Here is an 8,254-nt window from a genome sequence, read left to right on the forward strand (position 1 = left end):
CACACTATTATGTTAGATCCACTATGGACTGGACTCTCACTATTATGTTAGATCCACTATGGACTGGACTCTCACTATTATGTTAGATCCACTATGGACTGGACTCTCACTAAGTTAGATCCACTATGGACTGGACTCTCACTAAGTTAGATCCACTATGGACTGGACTCTCACTAAGTTAGATCCACTATGGACTGGACTCTCACTAAGTTAGATCCACTATGGACTGGACTCTCACACTATTATGTTAGATCCACTATGGACTGGACTCTCACACTATTATGTTAGATCCACTATGGACTGGACTCTCACACTATTATGTTAGATCCACTATGGACTGGACTCTCACTAAGCTAGATCCACTATGGACTGGACTCTCACTAAGTTAGATCCACTATGGACTGGACTCTCACACTATTATGTTAGATCCACTATGGACTGGACTCTCACACTATTATGTTAGATCCACTATGGACTGGACTCTCACACTATTATGTTAGATCCACTATGGACTGGACTCTCACACTATTATGTTAGATCCACTATGGACTGGACTCTCACACTATTATGTTAGATCCACAATGGACTGGACTCTCACACTATTATGTTAGATCCACTATCGACTGGACTCTCACACTATTATGTTAGATCCACTATGGACTGGACTCTCACACTATTATGTTAGATCCACTATGGACTGGACTCTCACTATTATGTTAGATCCACTATGGACTGGACTCTCACTATTATGTTAGATCCACTATGGACTGGACTCTCACACTATTATGTTAGATCCACTATAGACTGGACTCTCACACTATTATGTTAGATCCACTATGGACTGGACTCGCACACTATTATGTTAGATCCACTATGGACTGGACTCTCACTAGTATGTTAGATCCACTATAGACTGGACTCTCACACTATTATGTTAGATCCACCATGGACTGGACTCTCACACTATTATGTTAGATCCACTATGGACTGGACTCTCTCACTATTATGTTAGATCCACTATGGACTGGACTCTCACTATTATGTTAGATCCACTATGGACTGGACTCTCACACTATTATGTTAGATCCACTATGGACTAGACTCTCACTATTATGTTAGATCCACTATAGACTGGACTCTCACACTATTATGTTAGATCCACTATGGACTGGACTCTCTCACTATTATGTTAGATCCACTATGGACGGGACTCTCTCACTATTATGTTAGATCCACTATGGACTGGACTCTCTCACTATTATGTTAGATCCACTATGGACTGGACTCTCACACTATTATGTTAGAACCACTATGGACTGGACTCTCTCACTATTATGTTAGATCCACTATGGACTGGACTCTCACACTATTATGTTAGATCCACTATGGACTGGACTCTCACACTATTATGTTAGATCCACTATGGACTGGACTCTCACTATTATGTTAGATCCACTATGGACTGGACTCTCACTATTATGTTAGATCCACTATAGACTGGACTCTCACACTATTATGTTAGATCCACTATGGACTGGACTCTCACACTATGATGTTAGATCCACTATGGACTGGACTCTCACACTATTATGTTAGATCCACTATGGACTGGACTCTCACACTATTATGTTAGATCCACTATGGACTGGACTCTCACACTATTATGTTAGATCCACTATGGACTGGACTCTCACACTATTATGTTAGATCCACAATGGACTGGACTCTCACACTATTATGTTAGATCCACTATCGACTGGACTCTCACACTATTATGTTAGATCCACTATGGACTGGACTCTCACACTATTATGTTAGATCCACTATGGACTGGACTCTCACTATTATGTTAGATCCACTATGGACTGGACTCTCACTATTATGTTAGATCCACTATGGACTGGACTCTCACACTATTATGTTAGATCCACTATAGACTGGACTCTCACACTATTATGTTAGATCCACTATGGACTGGACTCGCACACTATTATGTTAGATCCACTATGGACTGGACTCTCACTAGTATGTTAGATCCACTATAGACTGGACTCTCACACTATTATGTTAGATCCACCATGGACTGGACTCTCACACTATTATGTTAGATCCACTATGGACTGGACTCTCTCACTATTATGTTAGATCCACTATGGACTGGACTCTCTCACTATTATGTTAGATCCACTATGGACTGGACTCTCACTATTATGTTAGATCCACTATGGACTGGACTCTCTCACTATTATGTTAGATCCACTATGGACTGGACTCTCACTATTATGTTAGATCCACTATAGACTGGACTCTCACACTGTTATGTTAGATCCACTATGGACTGGACTCTCTCACTATTATGTTAGATCCACTATGGACGGGACTCTCTCACTATTATGTTAGATCCACTATGGACTGGACTCTCTCACTATTATGTTAGATCCACTATGGACTGGACTCTCACACTATTATGTTAGAACCACTATGGACTGGACTCTCTCACTATTATGTTAGATCCACTATGGACTGGACTCTCACACTATTATGTTAGATCCACTATGGACTGGACTCTCACACTATTATGTTAGATCCACTATGGACTGGACTCTCACTATTATGTTAGATCCACTATGGACTGGACTCTCACTATTATGTTAGATCCACTATAGACTGGACTCTCACACTATTATGTTAGATCCACTATGGACTGGACTCTCACACTATTATGTTAGATCCACTATGGACTGGACTCTCACACTATTATGTTAGATCCACTATGGACTGGACTCTCACTATTATGTTAGATCCACTATGGACTGGACTCTCACTATTATGTTAGATCCACTATAGACTGGACTCTCACACTATTATGTTAGATCCACTATGGACTGGACTCTCACTAAGTTAGATCCACTATGGACTGGACTCTCACTAAGTTAGATCCACTATGGACTGGACTCTCACTAAGTTAGATCCACTATGGACTGGACTCTCACTAAGTTAGATCCACTATGGACTGGACTCTCACACTATTATGTTAGATCCACTATGGACTGGACTCTCACTATTATGTTAGATCCACTATGGACTGGACTCTCACTATTATGTTAGATCCACTATAGACTGGACTCTCACTATTATGTTAGATCCACTATGGACTGGACTCTCACTATTATGTTAGATCCACTATAGACTGGACTCTCACACTATTATGTTAGATCCACTATGGACTGGACTCGCACACTATTATGTTAGATCCACTATGGACTGGACTCTCACTAAGTTAGATCCACTATGGACTGGACTCTCACTAAGTTAGATCCACTATGGACTGGACTCTCACTAAGTTAGATCCACTATGGACTGGACTCTCACACTATTATGTTAGATCCACTATGGACTGGACTCTCACACTATTATGTTAGATCCACTATGGACTGGACTCGCACACTATTATGTTAGATCCACTATGGACTGGACTCGCACACTATTATGTTAGATCCACTATGGACTGGACTCTCACACTGTTATGTTAGATCCACTATGGACTGGACTCTCACACTATTATGTTAGATCCACTATGGACTGGACTCTCACTATTATGTTAGATCCACTATAGACTGGACTCTCACTATTATGTTAGATCCACTATGGACTGGACTCTCACTATTATGTTAGATCCACTATAGACTGGACTCGCACACTATTATGTTAGATCCACTATGGACTGGACTCTCACTAAGTTAGATCCACTATGGACTGGACTCTCACTAAGTTAGATCCACTATGGACTGGACTCTCACTAAGTTAGATCCACTATGGACTGGACTCTCACACTATTATGTTAGATCCACTATGGACTGGACTCTCACACTATTATGTTAGATCCACTATGGACTGGACTCTCACACTATTATGTTAGATCCACTATGGACTGGACTCTCACTAAGCTAGATCCACTATGGACTGGACTCTCACTAAGTTAGATCCACTATGGACTGGACTCTCACACTATTATGTTAGATCCACTATGGACTGGACTCTCACACTATTATGTTAGATCCACTATGGACTGGACTCTCACACTATTATGTTAGATCCACTATGGACTGGACTCTCACACTATTATGTTAGATCCACTATGGACTGGACTCTCACACTATTATGTTAGATCCACAATGGACTGGACTCTCACACTATTATGTTAGATCCACTATCGACTGGACTCTCACACTATTATGTTAGATCCACTATGGACTGGACTCTCACACTATTATGTTAGATCCACTATGGACTGGACTCTCACACTATTATGTTAGATCCACTATGGACTGGACTCTCACTATTATGTTAGATCCACTATGGACTGGACTCTCACTATTATGTTAGATCCACTATGGACTGGACTCTCACACTATTATGTTAGATCCACTATAGACTGGACTCTCACACTATTATGTTAGATCCACTATGGACTGGACTCGCACACTATTATGTTAGATCCACTATGGACTGGACTCTCACTAGTATGTTAGATCCACTATAGACTGGACTCTCACACTATTATGTTAGATCCACCATGGACTGGACTCTCACACTATTATGTTAGATCCACTATGGACTGGACTCTCTCACTATTATGTTAGATCCACTATGGACTGGACTCTCTCACTATTATGTTAGATCCACTATGGACTGGACTCTCACTATTATGTTAGATCCACTATGGACTGGACTCTCTCACTATTATGTTAGATCCACTATGGACTGGACTCTCACTATTATGTTAGATCCACTATAGACTGGACTCTCACACTATTATGTTAGATCCACTATGGACTGGACTCTCTCACTATTATGTTAGATCCACTATGGACTGGACTCTCTCACTATTATGTTAGATCCACTATGGACTGGACTCTCTCACTATTATGTTAGATCCACTATGGACTGGACTCTCACACTATTATGTTAGAACCACTATGGACTGGACTCTCTCACTATTATGTTAGATCCACTATGGACTGGACTCTCTCACTATTATGTTAGATCCACTATGGACTGGACTCTCACTATTATGTTAGATCCACTATAGACTGGACTCTCACACTATTATGTTAGATCCACTATGGACTGGACTCTCACACTATTATGTTAGATCCACTATGGACTGGACTCGCACACTATTATGTTAGATCCACTATGGACTGGACTCTCACTAGTATGTTAGATCCACTATAGACTGGACTCTCACACTATTATGTTAGATCCACCATGGAATGGACTCTCACACTATTATGTTAGATCCACTATGGACTGGACTCTCACTAGTATGTTAGATCCACTATAGACTGGACTCTCACACTATTATGTTAGATCCACTATGGACTGGACTCTCACTAGTATGTTAGATCCACTATGGACTGGACTCTCACACTATTATGTTAGATCCACTATGGACTGGACTCTCACACTATTATGTTAGATCCACCATGGACTGGACTCTCACACTATTATGTTAGATCCACTATGGACTGGACTCTCACTAGTATGTTAGATCCACTATAGACTGGACTCTCACACTATTATGTTAGATCCACCATGGACTGGACTCTCACACTATTATGTTAGATCTACCATGGACTGGACTCTCACACTATTATGTTGGATCCACTATGGACTGGACTCTCTCACTATTATGTTAGATCCACTATGGACTGGACTCTCACACTATTATGTTAGATCCACTATGGACTGGACTCTCACACTATTATGTTAGATCCACCATGGACTGGACTCTCACACTATTATGTTAGATCCACTATGGACTAGACTCTTACACTATTATGTTAGATCCACTATGGACTGGACTCTCACACTATTATGTTAGATCCACTATGGACTGGACTCTCACACTATTATGTTAGATCCACCATGGACTGGACTCTCACACTATTATGTTAGATCCACTATGGACTGGACTCTCTCACTATTATGTTAGATCCACTATGGACTGGACTCTCTCACTATTATGTTAGATCCACTATGGACTGGACTCTCACTATTATGTTAGATCCACTATGGACTGGACTCTCACACTATTATGTTAGATCCACTATGGACTAGACTCTTACACTATTATGTTAGATCCACTATGGACTGGACTCTCACACTATTATGTTAGATCCACTATGGAGTGGACTCTCACACTATTATGTTAGATCCACCATGGACTGGACTCTCACACTATTATGTTAGATCCACTATGGACTAGACTCTTACACTATTATGTTAGATCCACTATGGACTGGACTCTCACTATTATGTTAGATCCACTATGGACTGGACTCTCACACTATTATGTTAGATCCACCATGGACTGGACTCTCACACTATTATGTTAGATCCACTATGGACTGGACTCTCTCACTATTATGTTAGATCCACTATGGACTGGACTCTCTCACTATTATGTTAGATCCACTATGGACTGGACTCTCACTATTATGTTAGATCCACTATGGACTGGACTCTCACACTATTATGTTAGATCCACTATAGACTGGACTCTCACACTATTATGTTAGATCCACTATGGACTGGACTCTCACACTATTATGTTAGATCCACTATGGACTGGACTCTCACTATTATGTTAGATCCACTATGGACTGGACTCTCACTATTATGTTAGATCCACTATGGACTGGACTCTCACACTATTATGTTAGATCCACTATAGACTGGACTCTCACACTATTATGTTAGATCCACTATGGACTGGACTCGCACACTATTATGTTAGATCCACTATGGACTGGACTCTCACTAGTATGTTAGATCCACTATAGACTGGACTCTCACACTATTATGTTAGATCCACCATGGACTGGACTCTCACACTATTATGTTAGATCCACTATGGACTGGACTCTCTCACTATTATGTTAGATCCACTATGGACTGGACTCTCTCACTATTATGTTAGATCCACTATGGACTGGACTCTCACTATTATGTTAGATCCACTATGGACTGGACTCTCTCACTATTATGTTAGATCCACTATGGACTGGACTCTCACTATTATGTTAGATCCACTATAGACTGGACTCTCACACTATTATGTTAGATCCACTATGGACTGGACTCTCTCACTATTATGTTAGATCCACTATGGACTGGACTCTCTCACTATTATGTTAGATCCACTATGGACTGGACTCTCTCACTATTATGTTAGATCCACTATGGACTGGACTCTCACACTATTATGTTAGAACCACTATGGACTGGACTCTCTCACTATTATGTTAGATCCACTATGGACTGGACTCTCTCACTATTATGTTAGATCCACTATGGACTGGACTCTCACTATTATGTTAGATCCACTATAGACTGGACTCTCACACTATTATGTTAGATCCACTATGGACTGGACTCTCACACTATTATGTTAGATCCACTATGGACTGGACTCGCACACTATTATGTTAGATCCACTATGGACTGGACTCTCACTAGTATGTTAGATCCACTATAGACTGGACTCTCACACTATTATGTTAGATCCACCATGGAATGGACTCTCACACTATTATGTTAGATCCACTATGGACTGGACTCTCACTAGTATGTTAGATCCACTATAGACTGGACTCTCACACTATTATGTTAGATCCACTATGGACTGGACTCTCACTAGTATGTTAGATCCACTATGGACTGGACTCTCACACTATTATGTTAGATCCACTATGGACTGGACTCTCACACTATTATGTTAGATCCACCATGGACTGGACTCTCACACTATTATGTTAGATCCACTATGGACTGGACTCTCACTAGTATGTTAGATCCACTATAGACTGGACTCTCACACTATTATGTTAGATCCACCATGGACTGGACTCTCACACTATTATGTTAGATCTACCATGGACTGGACTCTCACACTATTATGTTGGATCCACTATGGACTGGACTCTCTCACTATTATGTTAGATCCACTATGGACTGGACTCTCACACTATTATGTTAGATCCACTATGGACTGGACTCTCACACTATTATGTTAGATCCACCATGGACTGGACTCTCACACTATTATGTTAGATCCACTATGGACTAGACTCTTACACTATTATGTTAGATCCACTATGGACTGGACTCTCACACTATTATGTTAGATCCACTATGGACTGGACTCTCACTATTATGTTAGATCCACCATGGACTGGACTCTCACAAT

The sequence above is a fragment of the Entelurus aequoreus genome, linkage group LG26 (assembly GCF_033978785.1).
Source record: "Entelurus aequoreus isolate RoL-2023_Sb linkage group LG26, RoL_Eaeq_v1.1, whole genome shotgun sequence".
Taxonomy (NCBI): domain Eukaryota; kingdom Metazoa; phylum Chordata; class Actinopteri; order Syngnathiformes; family Syngnathidae; genus Entelurus; species Entelurus aequoreus.